The sequence below is a fragment of the Ambystoma mexicanum genome, chromosome 5q (genome assembly GCF_040938575.1).
Source record: "Ambystoma mexicanum isolate Mex_15411 chromosome 5q, UKY_AmexF1_1, whole genome shotgun sequence".
NCBI classification, from domain to species: Eukaryota; Metazoa; Chordata; class Amphibia; order Caudata; family Ambystomatidae; genus Ambystoma; species Ambystoma mexicanum.
The window spans coordinates 527,325,216-527,347,189 of record NC_090933.1 but is presented as its reverse complement, the minus strand read 5'-3'; the positions used below and the strand labels follow the sequence as shown (position 1 = coordinate 527,347,189).

Here is a 21,974-nt window from a genome sequence, read left to right as displayed (position 1 = left end):
CTCCATTACTTTTTGTTTTGGGCAAAAAGGTGACATTGTGATTTTTCCCCTGGCAGATGAAGAGAAGCGACTTTATGCACTACAGGTCCCTGGACAGCCAAGCAAGTGCGAGATAAAGACTAAGCTGTCCTTTAAGATCATTCGCTCAGAAGGGGAATTAGCTCAGATGGTAGAGCGCTCGCTTTGCATGCGAGAGGTAGCGGGATCGATGCCCGCATTCTCCAGCAAGAAACTTTTCTTTCATTTGACTTTTTTTATTCAAAACTCTTAAATCCTCGCAAATGAGGCATGCGCTGCTGGCTTCAGGGTGTTTACTATCATCCCAAAAGTCTTCCGTCCATTTTCTACTATGCCAAAACGTTACACATTTCTGCACCAAGGCTGGCAGCTGGCGTGAAACTATGCAACAGAGAGAAATAAAATGAGAAGCAAGCACCTTCTCTATTCAGCTCTCGGGTCTATGGGGCCGGCATTTAAAGTCTCCGACCAGCAGGGCACGTTCGGGACTACACAGCGCCCCCCAGCAAAATAATAGCCTGCACCCACCCTCTACTCCCGCATATAACTTTGGCAGAAGTTTGAACAAAATTCCAGAATCCACCCCTGATGGGACTCGAACCCACGATCCTTGGTTTAAGTAGGCCACTGCCTTATCCATAAGGCCACTGGGGCCGCTCAGCCAACAGCTGGAGAGTTCTTTCTTTTCCTCTTCTCTCACTGGTGTCACCTGTACTGGCCCACTGATAACTACAGGAGCATTGGATCACGTCCAAAGCTGCACTGTCCCATAACACGCGTGCAACCTGCACCTGCTTGCACTCGGCTGGACACTTCCGCATTATGGGACACACGTTGGAAAGTGGACTCCGTTTCCAGACCTCAATCTTCCCTGTTTAGTATTCTGACGCTCTATTGGAAAATATGTCCATCTGGTAAAAATGACAAATGCACTCCAAAGCTGGGCCTTTGGCTCCAAGCAGCGTGCAAGTGGCCTTAAACAGCAGGCAAGCACCTTCTCAATTCAGCTCTCAGGTCTATGGGGTTGGTGTGCAGCCTCTTGATCACAAGCGCAGGTCCAGCGTGAAAGGGCGTGGCAGTGGAGTCACTCTGCTATTAAGACCTAGTTGGCCAATCTTCATTGCAATGGATGGCCATCTGCAGCTTTATTTGTAGCTCCATTACTTTTTGTTTTGGGCAAAAAGGTGACATTGTGATTTTTCCCCTGGCAGATGAAGAGAAGCGACTTTATGCACTACAGGTCCGTGGACAGCCAAGAAAGTGCGAGATAAAGACTAAGCTGTCCTTTAAGATCATTCGCTCAGAAGGGGAATTAGCTCAGATGGTAGAGCGCTCGCTTTGCATGCGAGAGGTAGCGGGATCGATGCCCGCATTCTCCAGCAAGAAACTTTTCTTTCATTTGACTTTTTTTATTCAAAACTCTTAAATCCTCGCAAATGAGGCATGCGCTGCTGGCTTCAGGGTGTTTACTATCATCCCAAAAGTCTTCCGTCCATTTTCTACTATGCCAAAACGTTACACATTTCTGCACCAAGGCTGGCAGCTGGCGTGAAACTATGCAACAGAGAGAAATAAAATGAGAAGCAAGCACCTTCTCCATTCAGCTCTCGGGTCTATGGGGCCGGCATTTAAAGTCTCCGACCAGCAGGGCACGTTCGGGACTACACAGCGCCCCCCAGCAAAATAATAGCCTGCACCCACCCTCTACTCCCGCATATAACTTTGGCAGAAGTTTGAACAAAATTCCAGGATCCACCCCTGATGGGACTCGAACCCACGATCCTTGGTTTAAGTAGGCCACTGCCTTATCCATAAGGCCACTGGGGCCGCTCAGCCAACAGCTTGAGAGTTCTTTCTTTTCCTCTTCTCTCACTGGTGTCACCTGTACTGGCCCACTGATAACTACAGGAGCATTGGATCACGTCCAAAGCTGCACTGTCCCATAACACGCGTGCAACCTGCACCTGCTTGCACTCGGCTGGACACTTCCGCTTTATGGGACACACGTTGGAAAGTGGACTCCGTTTCCAGACCTCAATCTTCCCTGTTTAGTATTCTGACGCTCTATTGGAAAATATGTCCATCTGGTAAAAATGACAAATGCACTCCAAAGCTGGGCCTTTGGCTCCAAGCAGCGTGCAAGTGGCCTTAAACAGCAGGCAAGCACCTTCTCAATTCAGCTCTCGGGTCTATGGGGTTGGTGTGCAGCCTCTTGATCACAAGCGCAGGTCCAGCGTGAAAGGGCGTGGCAGTGGAGTCACTCTGCTATTAAGACCTAGTTGGCCAATCTTCATTGCAATGGATGGCCATCTGCAGCTTTATTTGTAGCTCCATTACTTTTTGTTTTGGGCAAAAAGGTGACATTGTGATTTTTCCCCTGGCAGATGAAGAGAAGCGACTTTATGCACTACAGGTCCCTGGACAGCCAAGCAAGTGCGAGATAAAGACTAAGCTGTCCTTTAAGATCATTTGCTCAGAAGGGGAATTAGCTCAGATGGTAGAGCGCTCGCTTTGCATGCGAGAGGTAGCGGGATCGATGCCCGCATTCTCCAGCAAGAAACTTTTCTTTCATTTGACTTTTTTTATTCAAAACTCTTAAATCCTCGCAAATGAGGCATGCGCTGCTGGCTTCAGGGTGTTTACTATCATCCCAAAAGTCTTCCGTCCATTTTCTACTATGCCAAAACGTTACACATTTCTGCACCAAGGCTGGCAGCTGGCGTGAAACTATGCAACAGAGAGAAATAAAATGAGAAGCAAGCACCTTCTCTATTCAGCTCTCGGGTCTATGGGGCCGGCATTTAAAGTCTCCGACCAGCAGGGCACGTTCGGGACTACACAGCGCCCCCCAGCAAAATAATAGCCTGCACCCACCCTCTACTCCCGCATATAACTTTGGCAGAAGTTTGAACAAAATTCCAGGATCCACCCCTGATGGGACTCGAACCCACGATCCTTGGTTTAAGTAGGCCACTGCCTTATCCATAAGGCCACTGGGGCCGCTCAGCCAACAGCTGGAGAGTTCTTTCTTTTCCTCTTCTCTCACTGGTGTCACCTGTACTGGCCCACTGATAACTACAGGAGCATTGGATCACGTCCAAAGCTGCACTGTCCCATAACACGCGTGCAACCTGCACCTGCTTGCACTCGGCTGGACACTTCCGCATTATGGGACACACGTTGGAAAGTGGACTCCGTTTCCAGACCTCAATCTTCCCTGTTTAGTATTCTGACGCTCTATTGGAAAATATGTCCATCTGGTAAAAATGACAAATGCACTCCAAAGCTGGGCCTTTGGCTCCAAGCAGCGTGCAAGTGGCCTTAAACAGCAGGCAAGCACCTTCTCAATTCAGCTCTCAGGTCTATGGGGTTGGTGTGCAGCCTCTTGATCACAAGCGCAGGTCCAGCGTGAAAGGGCGTGGCAGTGGAGTCACTCTGCTATTAAGACCTAGTTGGCCAATCTTCATTGCAATGGATGGCCATCTGCAGCTTTATTTGTAGCTCCATTACTTTTTGTTTTGGGCAAAAAGGTGACATTGTGATTTTTCCCCTGGCAGATGAAGAGAAGCGACTTTATGCACTACAGGTCCCTGGACAGCCAAGCAAGTGCGAGATAAAGACTAAGCTGTCCTTTAAGATCATTCGCTCAGAAGGGGAATTAGCTCAGATGGTAGAGCGCTCGCTTTGCATGCGAGAGGTAGCGGGATCGATGCCCGCATTCTCCAGCAAGAAACTTTTCTTTCATTTGACTTTTTTTATTCAAAACTCTTAAATCCTCGCAAATGAGGCATGCGCTGCTGGCTTCAGGGTGTTTACTATCATCCCAAAAGTCTTCCGTCCATTTTCTACTATGCCAAAACGTTACACATTTCTGCACCAAGGCTGGCAGCTGGCGTGAAACTATGCAACAGAGAGAAATAAAATGAGAAGCAAGCACCTTCTCTATTCAGCTCTCGGGTCTATGGGGCCGGCATTTAAAGTCTCCGACCAGCAGGGCACGTTCGGGATTACACAGCGCCCCCCAGCAAAATAATAGCCTGCACCCACCCTCTACTCCCGCATATAACTTTGGCAGAAGTTTGAACAAAATTCCAGGATCCACCCCTGATGGGACTCGAACCCACGATCCTTGGTTTAAGTAGGCCACTGCCTTATCCATAAGGCCACTGGGGCCGCTCAGCCAACAGCTGGAGAGTTCTTTCTTTTCCTCTTCTCTCACTGGTGTCACCTGTACTGGCCCACTGATAACTACAGGAGCATTGGATCACGTCCAAAGCTGCACTGTCCCATAACACGCGTGCAACCTGCACCTGCTTGCACTCGGCTGGACACTTCCGCATTATGGGACACACGTTGGAAAGTGGACTCCGTTTCCAGACCTCAATCTTCCCTGTTTAGTATTCTGACGCTCTATTGGAAAATATGTCCATCTGGTAAAAATGACAAATGCACTCCAAAGCTGGGCCTTTGGCTCCAAGCAGCGTGCAAGTGGCCTTAAACAGCAGGCAAGCACCTTCTCAATTCAGCTCTCAGGTCTATGGGGTTGGTGTGCAGCCTCTTGATCACAAGCGCAGGTCCAGCGTGAAAGGGCGTGGCAGTGGAGTCACTCTGCTATTAAGACCTAGTTGGCCAATCTTCATTGCAATGGATGGCCATCTGCAGCTTTATTTGTAGCTCCATTACTTTTTGTTTTGGGCAAAAAGGTGACATTGTGATTTTTCCCCTGGCAGATGAAGAGAAGCGACTTTATGCACTACAGGTCCGTGGACAGCCAAGAAAGTGCGAGATAAAGACTAAGCTGTCCTTTAAGATCATTCGCTCAGAAGGGGAATTAGCTCAGATGGTAGAGCGCTCGCTTTGCATGCGAGAGGTAGCGGGATCGATGCCCGCATTCTCCAGCAAGAAACTTTTCTTTCATTTGACTTTTTTTATTCAAAACTCTTAAATCCTCGCAAATGAGGCATGCGCTGCTGGCTTCAGGGTGTTTACTATCATCCCAAAAGTCTTCCGTCCATTTTCTACTATGCCAAAACGTTACACATTTCTGCACCAAGGCTGGCAGCTGGCGTGAAACTATGCAACAGAGAGAAATAAAATGAGAAGCAAGCACCTTCTCCATTCAGCTCTCGGGTCTATGGGGCCGGCATTTAAAGTCTCCGACCAGCAGGGCACGTTCGGGACTACACAGCGCCCCCCAGCAAAATAATAGCCTGCACCCACCCTCTACTCCCGCATATAACTTTGGCAGAAGTTTGAACAAAATTCCAGGATCCACCCCTGATGGGACTCGAACCCACGATCCTTGGTTTAAGTAGGCCACTGCCTTATCCATAAGGCCACTGGGGCCGCTCAGCCAACAGCTTGAGAGTTCTTTCTTTTCCTCTTCTCTCACTGGTGTCACCTGTACTGGCCCACTGATAACTACAGGAGCATTGGATCACGTCCAAAGCTGCACTGTCCCATAACACGCGTGCAACCTGCACCTGCTTGCACTCGGCTGGACACTTCCGCTTTATGGGACACACGTTGGAAAGTGGACTCCGTTTCCAGACCTCAATCTTCCCTGTTTAGTATTCTGACGCTCTATTGGAAAATATGTCCATCTGGTAAAAATGACAAATGCACTCCAAAGCTGGGCCTTTGGCTCCAAGCAGCGTGCAAGTGGCCTTAAACAGCAGGCAAGCACCTTCTCAATTCAGCTCTCGGGTCTATGGGGTTGGTGTGCAGCCTCTTGATCACAAGCGCAGGTCCAGCGTGAAAGGGCGTGGCAGTGGAGTCACTCTGCTATTAAGACCTAGTTGGCCAATCTTCATTGCAATGGATGGCCATCTGCAGCTTTATTTGTAGCTCCATTACTTTTTGTTTTGGGCAAAAAGGTGACATTGTGATTTTTCCCCTGGCAGATGAAGAGAAGCGACTTTATGCACTACAGGTCCCTGGACAGCCAAGCAAGTGCGAGATAAAGACTAAGCTGTCCTTTAAGATCATTTGCTCAGAAGGGGAATTAGCTCAGATGGTAGAGCGCTCGCTTTGCATGCGAGAGGTAGCGGGATCGATGCCCGCATTCTCCAGCAAGAAACTTTTCTTTCATTTGACTTTTTTTATTCAAAACTCTTAAATCCTCGCAAATGAGGCATGCGCTGCTGGCTTCAGGGTGTTTACTATCATCCCAAAAGTCTTCCGTCCATTTTCTACTATGCCAAAACGTTACACATTTCTGCACCAAGGCTGGCAGCTGGCGTGAAACTATGCAACAGAGAGAAATAAAATGAGAAGCAAGCACCTTCTCTATTCAGCTCTCGGGTCTATGGGGCCGGCATTTAAAGTCTCCGACCAGCAGGGCACGTTCGGGACTACACAGCGCCCCCCAGCAAAATAATAGCCTGCACCCACCCTCTACTCCCGCATATAACTTTGGCAGAAGTTTGAACAAAATTCCAGGATCCACCCCTGATGGGACTCGAACCCACGATCCTTGGTTTAAGTAGGCCACTGCCTTATCCATAAGGCCACTGGGGCCGCTCAGCCAACAGCTGGAGAGTTCTTTCTTTTCCTCTTCTCTCACTGGTGTCACCTGTACTGGCCCACTGATAACTACAGGAGCATTGGATCACGTCCAAAGCTGCACTGTCCCATAACACGCGTGCAACCTGCACCTGCTTGCACTCGGCTGGACACTTCCGCATTATGGGACACACGTTGGAAAGTGGACTCCGTTTCCAGACCTCAATCTTCCCTGTTTAGTATTCTGACGCTCTATTGGAAAATATGTCCATCTGGTAAAAATGACAAATGCACTCCAAAGCTGGGCCTTTGGCTCCAAGCAGCGTGCAAGTGGCCTTAAACAGCAGGCAAGCACCTTCTCAATTCAGCTCTCAGGTCTATGGGGTTGGTGTGCAGCCTCTTGATCACAAGCGCAGGTCCAGCGTGAAAGGGCGTGGCAGTGGAGTCACTCTGCTATTAAGACCTAGTTGGCCAATCTTCATTGCAATGGATGGCCATCTGCAGCTTTATTTGTAGCTCCATTACTTTTTGTTTTGGGCAAAAAGGTGACATTGTGATTTTTCCCCTGGCAGATGAAGAGAAGCGACTTTATGCACTACAGGTCCCTGGACAGCCAAGCAAGTGCGAGATAAAGACTAAGCTGTCCTTTAAGATCATTCGCTCAGAAGGGGAATTAGCTCAGATGGTAGAGCGCTCGCTTTGCATGCGAGAGGTAGCGGGATCGATGCCCGCATTCTCCAGCAAGAAACTTTTCTTTCATTTGACTTTTTTTATTCAAAACTCTTAAATCCTCGCAAATGAGGCATGCGCTGCTGGCTTCAGGGTGTTTACTATCATCCCAAAAGTCTTCCGTCCATTTTCTACTATGCCAAAACGTTACACATTTCTGCACCAAGGCTGGCAGCTCGCGTGAAACTATGCAACAGAGAGAAATAAAATGAGAAGCAAGCACCTTCTCTATTCAGCTCTCGGGTCTATGGGGCCGGCATTTAAAGTCTCCGACCAGCAGGGCACGTTCGGGACTACACAGCGCCCCCCAGCAAAATAATAGCCTGCACCCACCCTCTACTCCCGCATATAACTTTGGCAGAAGTTTGAACAAAATTCCAGGATCCACCCCTGATGGGACTCGAACCCACGATCCTTGGTTTAAGTAGGCCACTGCCTTATCCATAAGGCCACTGGGGCCGCTCAGCCAACAGCTCGAGAGTTCTTTCTTTTCCTCTTCTCTCACTGGTGTCACCTGTACTGGCCCACTGATAACTACAGGAGCATTGGATCACGTCCAAAGCTGCACTGTCCCATAACACGCGTGCAACCTGCACCTGCTTGCACTCGGCTGGACACTTCCGCATTATGGGACACACGTTGGAAAGTGGACTCCGTTTCCAGACCTCAATCTTCCCTGTTTAGTATTCTGACGCTCTATTGGAAAATATGTCCATCTGGTAAAAATGACAAATGCACTCCAAAGCTGGGCCTTTGGCTCCAAGCAGCGTGCAAGTGGCCTTAAACAGCAGGCAAGCACCTTCTCAATTCAGCTCTCGGGTCTATGGGGTTGGTGTGCAGCCTCTTGATCACAAGCGCAGGTCCAGCGTGAAAGGGCGTGGCAGTGGAGTCACTCTGCTATTAAGACCTAGTTGGCCAATCTTCATTGCAATGGATGGCCATCTGCAGCTTTATTTGTAGCTCCATTACTTTTTGTTTTGGGCAAAAAGGTGACATTGTGATTTTTCCCCTGGCAGATGAAGAGAAGCGACTTTATGCACTACAGGTCCCTGGACAGCCAAGCAAGTGCGAGATAAAGACTAAGCTGTCCTTTAAGATCATTTGCTCAGAAGGGGAATTAGCTCAGATGGTAGAGCGCTCGCTTTGCATGCGAGAGGTAGCGGGATCGATGCCCGCATTCTCCAGCAAGAAACTTTTCTTTCATTTGACTTTTTTTATTCAAAACTCTTAAATCCTCGCAAATGAGGCATGCGCTGCTGGCTTCAGGGTGTTTACTATCATCCCAAAAGTCTTCCGTCCATTTTCTACTATGCCAAAACGTTACACATTTCTGCACCAAGGCTGGCAGCTGGCGTGAAACTATGCAACAGAGAGAAATAAAATGAGAAGCAAGCACCTTCTCTATTCAGCTCTCGGGTCTATGGGGCCGGCATTTAAAGTCTCCGACCAGCAGGCACGTTCGGGACTACACAGCGCCCCCCAGCAAAATAATAGCCTGCACCCACCCTCTACTCCCGCATATAACTTTGGCAGAAGTTTGAACAAAATTCCAGGATCCACCCCTGATGGGACTCGAACCCACGATCCTTGGTTTAAGTAGGCCACTGCCTTATCCATAAGGCCACTGGGGCCGCTCAGCCAACAGCTCGAGAGTTCTTTCTTTTCCTCTTCTCTCACTGGTGTCACCTGTACTGGCCCACTGATAACTACAGGAGCATTGGATCACGTCCAAAGCTGCACTGTCCCATAACACGCGTGCAACCTGCACCTGCTTGCACTCGGCTGGACACTTCCGCTTTATGGGACACACGTTGGAAAGTGGACTCCGTTTCCAGACCTCAATCTTCCCTGTTTAGTATTCTGACGCTCTATTGGAAAATATGTCCATCTGGTAAAAATGACAAATGCACTCCAAAGCTGGGCCTTTGGCTCCAAGCAGCGTGCAAGTGGCCTTAAACAGCAGGCAAGCACCTTCTCAATTCAGCTCTCGGGTCTATGGGGTTGGTGTGCAGCCTCTTGATCACAAGCGCAGGTCCAGCGTGAAAGGGCGTGGCAGTGGAGTCACTCTGCTATTAAAACCTAGTTGGCCAATCTTCATTGCAATGGATGGCCATCTGCAGCTTTATTTGTAGCTCCATTACTTTTTGTTTTGGGCAAAAAGGTGACATTGTGATTTTTCCCCTGGCAGATGAAGAGAAGCGACTTTATGCACTACAGGTCCCTGGACAGCCAAGCAAGTGCGAGATAAAGACTAAGCTGTCCTTTAAGATCACTTGCGCAGAAGGGGAATTAGCTCAGATGGTAGAGCGCTCGCTTTGCATGCGAGAGGTAGCGGGATCGATGCCCGCATTCTCCAGCAAGAAACTTTTCTTTCATTTGACTTTTTTTATTCAAAACTCTTAAATCCTCGCAAATGAGGCATGCGCTGCTGGCTTCAGGGTGTTTACTATCATCCCAAAAGTCTTCCGTCCATTTTCTACTATGCCAAAACGTTACACATTTCTGCACCAAGGCTGGCAGCTGGCGTGAAACTATGCAACAGAGAGAAATAAAATGAGAAGCAAGCACCTTCTCTATTCAGCTCTCGGGTCTATGGGGCCGGCATTTAAAGTCTCCGACCAGCAGGGCACGTTCGGGACTACACAGCGCCCCCCAGCAAAATAATAGCCTGCACCCACCCTCTACTCCCGCATATAACTTTGGCAGAAGTTTGAACAAAATTCCAGGATCCACCCCTGATGGGACTCGAACCCACGATCCTTGGTTTAAGTAGGCCACTGCCTTATCCATAAGGCCACTGGGGCCGCTCAGCCAACAGCTCGAGAGTTCTTTCTTTTCCTCTTCTCTCACTGGTGTCACCTGTACTGGCCCACTGATAACTACAGGAGCATTGGATCACGTCCAAAGCTGCACTGTCCCATAACACGCGTGCAACCTGCACCTGCTTGCACTCGGCTGGACACTTCCGCTTTATGGGACACACGTTGGAAAGTGGACTCCGTTTCCAGACCTCAATCTTCCCTGTTTAGTATTCTGACGCTCTATTGGAAAATATGTCCATCTGGTAAAAATGACAAATGCACTCCAAAGCTGGGCCTTTGGCTCCAAGCAGCGTGCAAGTGGCCTTAAACAGCAGGCAAGCACCTTCTCAATTCAGCTCTCGGGTCTATGGGGTTGGTGTGCAGCCTCTTGATCACAAGCGCAGGTCCAGCGTGAAAGGGCGTGGCAGTGGAGTCACTCTGCTATTAAGACCTAGTTGGCCAATCTTCATTGCAATGGATGGCCATCTGCAGCTTTATTTGTAGCTCCATTACTTTTTGTTTTGGGCAAAAAGGTGACATTGTGATTTTTCCCCTGGCAGATGAAGAGAAGCGACTTTATGCACTACAGGTCCCTGGACAGCCAAGCAAGTGCGAGATAAAGACTAAGCTGTCCTTTAAGATCATTTGCTCAGAAGGGGAATTAGCTCAGATGGTAGAGCGCTCGCTTTGCATGCGAGAGGTAGCGGGATCGTTGCCCGCATTCTCCAGCAAGAAACTTTTCTTTCATTTGACTTTTTTTATTCAAAACTCTTAAATCCTCGCAAATGAGGCATGCGCTGCTGGCTTCAGGGTGTTTACTATCATCCCAAAAGTCTTCCGTCCATTTTCTACTATGCCAAAACGTTACACATTTCTGCACCAAGGCTGGCAGCTGGCGTGAAACTATGCAACAGAGAGAAATAAAATGAGAAGCAAGCACCTTCTCTATTCAGCTCTCGGGTCTATGGGGCCGGCATTTAAAGTCTCCGACCAGCAGGGCACGTTCGGGACTACACAGCGCCCCCCAGCAAAATAATAGCCTGCACCCACCCTCTACTCCCGCATATAACTTTGGCAGAAGTTTGAACAAAATTCCAGGATCCACCCCTGATGGGACTCGAACCCACGATCCTTGGTTTAAGTAGGCCACTGCCTTATCCATAAGGCCACTGGGGCCGCTCAGCCAACAGCTGGAGAGTTCTTTCTTTTCCTCTTCTCTCACTGGTGTCACCTGTACTGGCCCACTGATAACTACAGGAGCATTGGATCACGTCCAAAGCTGCACTGTCCCATAACACGCGTGCAACCTGCACCTGCTTGCACTCGGCTGGACACTTCCGCATTATGGGACACACGTTGGAAAGTGGACTCCGTTTCCAGACCTCAATCTTCCCTGTTTAGTATTCTGACGCTCTATTGGAAAATATGTCCATCTGGTAAAAATGACAAATGCACTCCAAAGCTGGGCCTTTGGCTCCAAGCAGCGTGCAAGTGGCCTTAAACAGCAGGCAAGCACCTTCTCAATTCAGCTCTCAGGTCTATGGGGTTGGTGTGCAGCCTCTTGATCACAAGCGCAGGTCCAGCGTGAAAGGGCGTGGCAGTGGAGTCACTCTGCTATTAAGACCTAGTTGGCCAATCTTCATTGCAATGGATGGCCATCTGCAGCTTTATTTGTAGCTCCATTACTTTTTGTTTTGGGCAAAAAGGTGACATTGTGATTTTTCCCCTGGCAGATGAAGAGAAGCGACTTTATGCACTACAGGTCCCTGGACAGCCAAGCAAGTGCGAGATAAAGACTAAGCTGTCCTTTAAGATCATTCGCTCAGAAGGGGAATTAGCTCAGATGGTAGAGCGCTCGCTTTGCATGCAAGAGGTAGCGGGATCGATGCCCGCATTCTCCAGCAAGAAACTTTTCTTTCATTTGACTTTTTTTATTCAAAACTCTTAAATCCTCGCAAATGAGGCATGCGCTGCTGGCTTCAGGGTGTTTACTATCATCCCAAAAGTCTTCCGTCCATTTTCTACTATGCCAAAACGTTACACATTTCTGCACCAAGGCTGGCAGCTCGCGTGAAACTATGCAACAGAGAGAAATAAAATGAGAAGCAAGCACCTTCTCTATTCAGCTCTCGGGTCTATGGGGCCGGCATTTAAAGTCTCCGACCAGCAGGGCACGTTCGGGACTACACAGCGCCCCCCAGCAAAATAATAGCCTGCACCCACCCTCTACTCCCGCATATAACTTTGGCAGAAGTTTGAACAAAATTCCAGGATCCACCCCTGATGGGACTCGAACCCACGATCCTTGGTTTAAGTAGGCCACTGCCTTATCCATAAGGCCACTGGGGCCGCTCAGCCAACAGCTCGAGAGTTCTTTCTTTTCCTCTTCTCTCACTGGTGTCACCTGTACTGGCCCACTGATAACTACAGGAGCATTGGATCACGTCCAAAGCTGCACTGTCCCATAACACGCGTGCAACCTGCACCTGCTTGCACTCGGCTGGACACTTCCGCATTATGGGACACACGTTGGAAAGTGGACTCCGTTTCCAGACCTCAATCTTCCCTGTTTAGTATTCTGACGCTCTATTGGAAAATATGTCCATCTGGTAAAAATGACAAATGCACTCCAAAGCTGGGCCTTTGGCTCCAAGCAGCGTGCAAGTGGCCTTAAACAGCAGGCAAGCACCTTCTCAATTCAGCTCTCGGGTCTATGGGGTTGGTGTGCAGCCTCTTGATCACAAGCGCAGGTCCAGCGTGAAAGGGCGTGGCAGTGGAGTCACTCTGCTATTAAGACCTAGTTGGCCAATCTTCATTGCAATGGATGGCCATCTGCAGCTTTATTTGTAGCTCCATTACTTTTTGTTTTGGGCAAAAAGGTGACATTGTGATTTTTCCCCTGGCAGATGAAGAGAAGCGACTTTATGCACTACAGGTCCCTGGACAGCCAAGCAAGTGCGAGATAAAGACTAAGCTGTCCTTTAAGATCATTTGCTCAGAAGGGGAATTAGCTCAGATGGTAGAGCGCTCGCTTTGCATGCGAGAGGTAGCGGGATCGATGCCCGCATTCTCCAGCAAGAAACTTTTCTTTCATTTGACTTTTTTTATTCAAAACTCTTAAATCCTCGCAAATGAGGCATGCGCTGCTGGCTTCAGGGTGTTTACTATCATCCCAAAAGTCTTCCGTCCATTTTCTACTATGCCAAAACGTTACACATTTCTGCACCAAGGCTGGCAGCTGGCGTGAAACTATGCAACAGAGAGAAATAAAATGAGAAGCAAGCACCTTCTCTATTCAGCTCTCGGGTCTATGGGGCCGGCATTTAAAGTCTCCGACCAGCAGGCACGTTCGGGACTACACAGCGCCCCCCAGCAAAATAATAGCCTGCACCCACCCTCTACTCCCGCATATAACTTTGGCAGAAGTTTGAACAAAATTCCAGGATCCACCCCTGATGGGACTCGAACCCACGATCCTTGGTTTAAGTAGGCCACTGCCTTATCCATAAGGCCACTGGGGCCGCTCAGCCAACAGCTCGAGAGTTCTTTCTTTTCCTCTTCTCTCACTGGTGTCACCTGTACTGGCCCACTGATAACTACAGGAGCATTGGATCACGTCCAAAGCTGCACTGTCCCATAACACGCGTGCAACCTGCACCTGCTTGCACTCGGCTGGACACTTCCGCTTTATGGGACACACGTTGGAAAGTGGACTCCGTTTCCAGACCTCAATCTTCCCTGTTTAGTATTCTGACGCTCTATTGGAAAATATGTCCATCTGGTAAAAATGACAAATGCACTCCAAAGCTGGGCCTTTGGCTCCAAGCAGCGTGCAAGTGGCCTTAAACAGCAGGCAAGCACCTTCTCAATTCAGCTCTCGGGTCTATGGGGTTGGTGTGCAGCCTCTTGATCACAAGCGCAGGTCCAGCGTGAAAGGGCGTGGCAGTGGAGTCACTCTGCTATTAAAACCTAGTTGGCCAATCTTCATTGCAATGGATGGCCATCTGCAGCTTTATTTGTAGCTCCATTACTTTTTGTTTTGGGCAAAAAGGTGACATTGTGATTTTTCCCCTGGCAGATGAAGAGAAGCGACTTTATGCACTACAGGTCCCTGGACAGCCAAGCAAGTGCGAGATAAAGACTAAGCTGTCCTTTAAGATCACTTGCGCAGAAGGGGAATTAGCTCAGATGGTAGAGCGCTCGCTTTGCATGCGAGAGGTAGCGGGATCGATGCCCGCATTCTCCAGCAAGAAACTTTTCTTTCATTTGACTTTTTTTATTCAAAACTCTTAAATCCTCGCAAATGAGGCATGCGCTGCTGGCTTCAGGGTGTTTACTATCATCCCACAAGTCTTCCGTCCATTTTCTACTATGCCAAAACGTTACACATTTCTGCACCAAGGCTGGCAGCTGGCGTGAAACTATGCAACAGAGAGAAATAAAATGAGAAGCAAGCACCTTCTCTATTCAGCTCTCGGGTCTATGGGGCCGGCATTTAAAGTCTCCGACCAGCAGGCACGTTCGGGACTACACAGCGCCCCCCAGCAAAATAATAGCCTGCACCCACCCTCTACTCCCGCATATAACTTTGGCAGAAGTTTGAACAAAATTCCAGGATCCACCCCTGATGGGACTCGAACCCACGATCCTTGGTTTAAGTAGGCCACTGCCTTATCCATAAGGCCACTGGGGCCGCTCAGCCAACAGCTGGAGAGTTCTTTCTTTTCCTCTTCTCTCACTGGTGTCACCTGTACTGGCCCACTGATAACTACAGGAGCATTGGATCACGTCCAAAGCTGCACTGTCCCATAACACGCGTGCAACCTGCACCTGCTTGCACTCGGCTGGACACTTCCGCATTATGGGACACACGTTGGAAAGTGGACTCCGTTTCCAGACCTCAATCTTACCTGTTTAGTATTCTGACGCTCTATTGGAAAATATGTCCATCTGGTAAAAATGACAAATGCACTCCAAAGCTGGGCCTTTGGCTCCAAGCAGCGTGCAAGTGGCCTTAAACAGCAGGCAAGCACCTTCTCAATTCAGCTCTCAGGTCTATGGGGTTGGTGTGCAGCCTCTTGATCACAAGCGCAGGTCCAGCGTGAAAGGGCGTGGCAGTGGAGTCACTCTGCTATTAAGACCTAGTTGGCCAATCTTCATTGCAATGGATGGCCATCTGCAGCTTTATTTGTAGCTCCATTACTTTTTGTTTTGGGCAAAAAGGTGACATTGTGATTTTTCCCCTGGCAGATGAAGAGAAGCGACTTTATGCACTACAGGTCCCTGGACAGCCAAGCAAGTGCGAGATAAAGACTAAGCTGTCCTTTAAGATCATTCGCTCAGAAGGGGAATTAGCTCAGATGGTAGAGCGCTCGCTTTGCATGCGAGAGGTAGCGGGATCGATGCCCGCATTCTCCAGCAAGAAACTTTTCTTTCATTTGACTTTTTTTATTCAAAACTCTTAAATCCTCGCAAATGAGGCATGCGCTGCTGGCTTCAGGGTGTTTACTATCATCCCAAAAGTCTTCCGTCCATTTTCTACTATGCCAAAACGTTACACATTTCTGCACCAAGGCTGGCAGCTGGCGTGAAACTATGCAACAGAGAGAAATAAAATGAGAAGCAAGCACCTTCTCTATTCAGCTCTCGGGTCTATGGGGCCGGCATTTAAAGTCTCCGACCAGCAGGCACGTTCGGGACTACACAGCGCCCCCCAGCAAAATAATAGCCTGCACCCACCCTCTACTCCCGCATATAACTTTGGCAGAAGTTTGAACAAAATTCCAGGATCCACCCCTGATGGGACTCGAACCCACGATCCTTGGTTTAAGTAGGCCACTGCCTTATCCATAAGGCCACTGGGGCCGCTCAGCCAACAGCTCGAGAGTTCTTTCTTTTCCTCTTCTCTCACTGGTGTCACCTGTACTGGCCCACTGATAACTACAGGAGCATTGGATCACGTCCAAAGCTGCACTGTCCCATAACACGCGTGCAACCTGCACCTGCTTGCACTCGGCTGGACACTTCCGCTTTATGGGACACACGTTGGAAAGTGGACTCCGTTTCCAGACCTCAATCTTCCCTGTTTAGTATTCTGACGCTCTATTGGAAAATATGTCCATCTGGTAAAAATGACAAATGCACTCCAAAGCTGGGCCTTTGGCTCCAAGCAGCGTGCAAGTGGCCTTAAACAGCAGGCAAGCACCTTCTCAATTCAGCTCTCGGGTCTATGGGGTTGGTGTGCAGCCTCTTGATCACAAGCGCAGGTCCAGCGTGAAAGGGCGTGGCAGTGGAGTCACTCTGCTATTAAAACCTAGTTGGCCAATCTTCATTGCAATGGATGGCCATCTGCAGCTTTATTTGTAGCTCCATTACTTTTTGTTTTGGGCAAAAAGGTGACATTGTGATTTTTCCCCTGGCAGATGAAGAGAAGCGACTTTATGCACTACAGGTCCCTGGACAGCCAAGCAAGTGCGAGATAAAGACTAAGCTGTCCTTTAAGATCACTTGCGCAGAAGGGGAATTAGCTCAGATGGTAGAGCGCTCGCTTTGCATGCGAGAGGTAGCGGGATCGATGCCCGCATTCTCCAGCAAGAAACTTTTCTTTCATTTGACTTTTTTTATTCAAAACTCTTAAATCCTCGCAAATGAGGCATGCGCTGCTGGCTTCAGGGTGTTTACTATCATCCCAAAAGTCTTCCGTCCATTTTCTACTATGCCAAAACGTTACACATTTCTGCACCAAGGCTGGCAGCTGGCGTGAAACTATGCAACAGAGAGAAATAAAATGAGAAGCAAGCACCTTCTCTATTCAGCTCTCGGGTCTATGGGGCCGGCATTTAAAGTCTCCGACCAGCAGGCACGTTCGGGACTACACAGCGCCCCCCAGCAAAATAATAGCCTGCACCCACCCTCTACTCCCGCATATAACTTTGGCAGAAGTTTGAACAAAATTCCAGGATCCACCCCTGATGGGACTCGAACCCACGATCCTTGGTTTAAGTAGGCCACTGCCTTATCCATAAGGCCACTGGGGCCGCTCAGCCAACAGCTCGAAAGTTCTTTCTTTTCCTCTTCTCTCACTGGTGTCACCTGTACTGGCCCACTGATAACTACAGGAGCATTGGATCACGTCCAAAGCTGCACTGTCCCATAACACGCGTGCAACCTGCACCTGCTTGCACTCGGCTGGACACTTCCGCATTATGGGACACACGTTGGAAAGTGGACTCCGTTTCCAGACCTCAATCTTCCCTGTTTAGTATTCTGACGCTCTATTGGAAAATATGTCCATCTGGTAAAAATGACAAATGCACTCCAAAGCTGGGCCTTTGGCTCCAAGCAGCGTGCAAGTGGCCTTAAACAGCAGGCAAGCACCTTCTCAATTCAGCTCTCGGGTCTATGGGGTTGGTGTGCAGCCTCTTGATCACAAGCGCAGGTCCAGCGTGAAAGGGCGTGGCAGTGGAGTCACTCTGCTATTAAGACCTAGTTGGCCAATCTTCATTGCAATGGATGGCCATCTGCAGCTTTATTTGTAGCTCCATTACTTTTTGTTTTGGGCAAAAAGGTGACATTGTGATTTTTCCCCTGGCAGATGAAGAGAAGCGACTTTATGCACTACAGGTCCCTGGACAGCCAAGCAAGTGCGAGATAAAGACTAAGCTGTCCTTTAAGATCATTTGCTCAGAAGGGGAATTAGCTCAGATGGTAGAGCGCTCGCTTTGCATGCGAGAGGTAGCGGGATCGATGCCCGCATTCTCCAGCAAGAAACTTTTCTTTCATTTGACTTTTTTTATTCAAAACTCTTAAATCCTCGCAAATGAGGCATGCGCTGCTGGCTTCAGGGTGTTTACTATCATCCCAAAAGTCTTCCGTCCATTTTCTACTATGCCAAAACGTTACACATTTCTGCACCAAGGCTGGCAGCTGGCGTGAAACTATGCAACAGAGAGAAATAAAATGAGAAGCAAGCACCTTCTCTATTCAGCTCTCGGGTCTATGGGGCCCGGCATTTAAAGTCTCCGACCAGCAGGGCACGTTCGGGACTACACAGCGCCCCCCAGCAAAATAATAGCCTGCACCCACCCTCTACTCCCGCATATAACTTTGGCAGAAGTTTGAACAAAATTCCAGGATCCACCCCTGATGGGACTCGAACCCACGATCCTTGGTTTAAGTAGGCCACTGCCTTATCCATAAGGCCACTGGGGCCGCTCAGCCAACAGCTGGAGAGTTCTTTCTTTTCCTCTTCTCTCACTGGTGTCACCTGTACTGGCCCACTGATAACTACAGGAGCATTGGATCACGTCCAAAGCTGCACTGTCCCATAACACGCGTGCAACCTGCACCTGCTTGCACTCGGCTGGACACTTCCGCATTATGGGACACACGTTGGAAAGTGGACTCCGTTTCCAGACCTCAATCTTACCTGTTTAGTATTCTGACGCTCTATTGGAAAATATGTCCATCTGGTAAAAATGACAAATGCACTCCAAAGCTGGGCCTTTGGCTCCAAGCAGCGTGCAAGTGGCCTTAAACAGCAGGCAAGCACCTTCTCAATTCAGCTCTCAGGTCTATGGGGTTGGTGTGCAGCCTCTTGATCACAAGCGCAGGTCCAGCGTGAAAGGGCGTGGCAGTGGAGTCACTCTGCTATTAAGACCTAGTTGGCCAATCTTCATTGCAATGGATGGCCATCTGCAGCTTTATTTGTAGCTCCATTACTTTTTGTTTTGGGCAAAAAGGTGACATTGTGATTTTTCCCCTGGCAGATGAAGAGAAGCGACTTTATGCACTACAGGTCCCTGGACAGCCAAGCAAGTGCGAGATAAAGACTAAGCTGTCCTTTAAGATCATTCGCTCAGAAGGGGAATTAGCTCAGATGGTAGAGCGCTCGCTTTGCATGCGAGAGGTAGCGGGATCGATGCCCGCATTCTCCAGCAAGAAACTTTTCTTTCATTTGACTTTTTTTATTCAAAACTCTTAAATCCTCGCAAATGAGGCATGCGCTGCTGGCTTCAGGGTGTTTACTATCATCCCAAAAGTCTTCCGTCCATTTTCTACTATGCCAAAACGTTACACATTTCTGCACCAAGGCTGGCAGCTCGCGTGAAACTATGCAACAGAGAGAAATAAAATGAGAAGCAAGCACCTTCTCTATTCAGCTCTCGGGTCTATGGGGCTGGCATTTAAAGTCTCCGACCAGCAGGGCACGTTCGGGACTACACAGCGCCCCCCAGCAAAATAATAGCCTGCACCCACCCTCTACTCCCGCATATAACTTTGGCAGAAGTTTGAACAAAATTCCAGGATCCACCCCTGATGGGACTCGAACCCACGATCCTTGGTTTAAGTAGGCCACTGCCTTATCCATAAGGCCACTGGGGCCGCTCAGCCAACAGCTCGAGAGTTCTTTCTTTTCCTCTTCTCTCACTGGTGTCACCTGTACTGGCCCACTGATAACTACAGGAGCATTGGATCACGTCCAAAGCTGCACTGTCCCATAACACGCGTGCAACCTGCACCTGCTTGCACTCGGCTGGACACTTCCGCATTATGGGACACACGTTGGAAAGTGGACTCCGTTTCCAGACCTCAATCTTACCTGTTTAGTATTCTGACGCTCTATTGGAAAATATGTCCATCTGGTAAAAATGACAAATGCACTCCAAAGCTGGGCCTTTGGCTCCAAGCAGCGTGCAAGTGGCCTTAAACAGCAGGCAAGCACCTTCTCAATTCAGCTCTCAGGTCTATGGGGTTGGTGTGCAGCCTCTTGATCACAAGCGCAGGTCCAGCGTGAAAGGGCGTGGCAGTGGAGTCACTCTGCTATTAAGACCTAGTTGGCCAATCTTCATTGCAATGGATGGCCATCTGCAGCTTTATTTGTAGCTCCATTACTTTTTGTTTTGGGCAAAAAGGTGACATTGTGATTTTTCCCCTGGCAGATGAAGAGAAGCGACTTTATGCACTACAGGTCCCTGGACAGCCAAGCAAGTGCGAGATAAAGACTAAGCTGTCCTTTAAGATCATTCGCTCAGAAGGGGAATTAGCTCAGATGGTAGAGCGCTCGCTTTGCATGCGAGAGGTAGCGGGATCGATGCCCGCATTCTCCAGCAAGAAACTTTTCTTTCATTTGACTTTTTTTATTCAAAACTCTTAAATCCTCGCAAATGAGGCATGCGCTGCTGGCTTCAGGGTGTTTACTATCATCCCAAAAGTCTTCCGTCCATTTTCTACTATGCCAAAACGTTACACATTTCTGCACCAAGGCTGGCAGCTGGCGTGAAACTATGCAACAGAGAGAAATAAAATGAGAAGCAAGCACCTTCTCTATTCAGCTCTCGGGTCTATGGGGCCGGCATTTAAAGTCTCCGACCAGCAGGCACGTTCGGGACTACACAGCGCCCCCCAGCAAAATAATAGCCTGCACCCACCCTCTACTCCCGCATATAACTTTGGCAGAAGTTTGAACAAAATTCCAGGATCCACCCCTGATGGGACTCGAACCCACGATCCTTGGTTTAAGTAGGCCACTGCCTTATCCATAAGGCCACTGGGGCCGCTCAGCCAACAGCTCGAGAGTTCTTTCTTTTCCTCTTCTCTCACTGGTGTCACCTGTACTGGCCCACTGATAACTACAGGAGCATTGGATCACGTCCAAAGCTGCACTGTCCCATAACACGCGTGCAACCTGCACCTGCTTGCACTCGGCTGGACACTTCCGCTTTATGGGACACACGTTGGAAAGTGGACTCCGTTTCCAGACCTCAATCTTCCCTGTTTAGTATTCTGACGCTCTATTGGAAAATATGTCCATCTGGTAAAAATGACAAATGCACTCCAAAGCTGGGCCTTTGGCTCCAAGCAGCGTGCAAGTGGCCTTAAACAGCAGGCAAGCACCTTCTCAATTCAGCTCTCGGGTCTATGGGGTTGGTGTGCAGCCTCTTGATCACAAGCGCAGGTCCAGCGTGAAAGGGCGTGGCAGTGGAGTCACTCTGCTATTAAAACCTAGTTGGCCAATCTTCATTGCAATGGATGGCCATCTGCAGCTTTATTTGTAGCTCCATTACTTTTTGTTTTGGGCAAAAAGGTGACATTGTGATTTTTCCCCTGGCAGATGAAGAGAAGCGACTTTATGCACTACAGGTCCCTGGACAGCCAAGCAAGTGCGAGATAAAGACTAAGCTGTCCTTTAAGATCACTTGCGCAGAAGGGGAATTAGCTCAGATGGTAGAGCGCTCGCTTTGCATGCGAGAGGTAGCGGGATCGATGCCCGCATTCTCCAGCAAGAAACTTTTCTTTCATTTGACTTTTTTTATTCAAAACTCTTAAATCCTCGCAAATGAGGCATGCGCTGCTGGCTTCAGGGTGTTTACTATCATCCCAAAAGTCTTCCGTCCATTTTCTACTATGCCAAAACGTTACACATTTCTGCACCAAGGCTGGCAGCTGGCGTGAAACTATGCAACAGAGAGAAATAAAATGAGAAGCAAGCACCTTCTCTATTCAGCTCTCGGGTCTATGGGGCCGGCATTTAAAGTCTCCGACCAGCAGGCACGTTCGGGACTACACAGCGCCCCCCAGCAAAATAATAGCCTGCACCCACCCTCTACTCCCGCATATAACTTTGGCAGAAGTTTGAACAAAATTCCAGGATCCACCCCTGATGGGACTCGAACCCACGATCCTTGGTTTAAGTAGGCCACTGCCTTATCCATAAGGCCACTGGGGCCGCTCAGCCAACAGCTCGAGAGTTCTTTCTTTTCCTCTTCTCTCACTGGTGTCACCTGTACTGGCCCACTGATAACTACAGGAGCATTGGATCACGTCCAAAGCTGCACTGTCCCATAACACGCGTGCAACCTGCACCTGCTTGCACTCGGCTGGACACTTCCGCATTATGGGACACACGTTGGAAAGTGGACT

The 21,974-nt window shown here is 49.0% G+C and overlaps 17 non-coding genes across 17 annotated transcripts; all 17 read left to right on the top strand.

Moving 5' to 3' along the window:
• The first annotated feature begins 151 nt into the window (after window positions 1-151).
• TRNAA-UGC (transfer RNA alanine (anticodon UGC)) lies at window positions 152-224 on the top strand. Its single transcript has one exon. It is a non-coding gene; the product is annotated as a tRNA-Ala (tRNA).
• A 1,100-nt stretch (window positions 225-1,324) lies between these two features.
• Window positions 1,325-1,397, top strand: TRNAA-UGC (transfer RNA alanine (anticodon UGC)). The gene has a single exon. It is a non-coding gene; the product is annotated as a tRNA-Ala (tRNA).
• Window positions 1,398-2,497: 1,100 nt separating this feature from the next.
• TRNAA-UGC (transfer RNA alanine (anticodon UGC)) lies at window positions 2,498-2,570 on the top strand. The gene has a single exon. It is a non-coding gene; the product is annotated as a tRNA-Ala (tRNA).
• Window positions 2,571-3,670: 1,100 nt separating this feature from the next.
• Window positions 3,671-3,743, top strand: TRNAA-UGC (transfer RNA alanine (anticodon UGC)). Its single transcript has one exon. It is a non-coding gene; the product is annotated as a tRNA-Ala (tRNA).
• Window positions 3,744-4,843: 1,100 nt separating this feature from the next.
• Window positions 4,844-4,916, top strand: TRNAA-UGC (transfer RNA alanine (anticodon UGC)). The gene has a single exon. It is a non-coding gene; the product is annotated as a tRNA-Ala (tRNA).
• Window positions 4,917-6,016: 1,100 nt separating this feature from the next.
• On the top strand, window positions 6,017-6,089 carry TRNAA-UGC (transfer RNA alanine (anticodon UGC)). The gene has a single exon. It is a non-coding gene; the product is annotated as a tRNA-Ala (tRNA).
• A 1,100-nt stretch (window positions 6,090-7,189) lies between these two features.
• TRNAA-UGC (transfer RNA alanine (anticodon UGC)) lies at window positions 7,190-7,262 on the top strand. Its single transcript has one exon. It is a non-coding gene; the product is annotated as a tRNA-Ala (tRNA).
• Window positions 7,263-8,362: 1,100 nt separating this feature from the next.
• On the top strand, window positions 8,363-8,435 carry TRNAA-UGC (transfer RNA alanine (anticodon UGC)). The gene has a single exon. It is a non-coding gene; the product is annotated as a tRNA-Ala (tRNA).
• Window positions 8,436-9,534: 1,099 nt separating this feature from the next.
• TRNAA-UGC (transfer RNA alanine (anticodon UGC)) lies at window positions 9,535-9,607 on the top strand. Its single transcript has one exon. It is a non-coding gene; the product is annotated as a tRNA-Ala (tRNA).
• Window positions 9,608-13,053: 3,446 nt separating this feature from the next.
• TRNAA-UGC (transfer RNA alanine (anticodon UGC)) lies at window positions 13,054-13,126 on the top strand. Its single transcript has one exon. It is a non-coding gene; the product is annotated as a tRNA-Ala (tRNA).
• A 1,099-nt stretch (window positions 13,127-14,225) lies between these two features.
• TRNAA-UGC (transfer RNA alanine (anticodon UGC)) lies at window positions 14,226-14,298 on the top strand. Its single transcript has one exon. It is a non-coding gene; the product is annotated as a tRNA-Ala (tRNA).
• Window positions 14,299-15,397: 1,099 nt separating this feature from the next.
• On the top strand, window positions 15,398-15,470 carry TRNAA-UGC (transfer RNA alanine (anticodon UGC)). Its single transcript has one exon. It is a non-coding gene; the product is annotated as a tRNA-Ala (tRNA).
• A 1,099-nt stretch (window positions 15,471-16,569) lies between these two features.
• Window positions 16,570-16,642, top strand: TRNAA-UGC (transfer RNA alanine (anticodon UGC)). Its single transcript has one exon. It is a non-coding gene; the product is annotated as a tRNA-Ala (tRNA).
• Window positions 16,643-17,741: 1,099 nt separating this feature from the next.
• Window positions 17,742-17,814, top strand: TRNAA-UGC (transfer RNA alanine (anticodon UGC)). The gene has a single exon. It is a non-coding gene; the product is annotated as a tRNA-Ala (tRNA).
• A 1,101-nt stretch (window positions 17,815-18,915) lies between these two features.
• TRNAA-UGC (transfer RNA alanine (anticodon UGC)) lies at window positions 18,916-18,988 on the top strand. The gene has a single exon. It is a non-coding gene; the product is annotated as a tRNA-Ala (tRNA).
• Window positions 18,989-20,088: 1,100 nt separating this feature from the next.
• Window positions 20,089-20,161, top strand: TRNAA-UGC (transfer RNA alanine (anticodon UGC)). Its single transcript has one exon. It is a non-coding gene; the product is annotated as a tRNA-Ala (tRNA).
• A 1,099-nt stretch (window positions 20,162-21,260) lies between these two features.
• On the top strand, window positions 21,261-21,333 carry TRNAA-UGC (transfer RNA alanine (anticodon UGC)). The gene has a single exon. It is a non-coding gene; the product is annotated as a tRNA-Ala (tRNA).
• The last annotated feature ends 641 nt before the right edge of the window (window positions 21,334-21,974 follow it).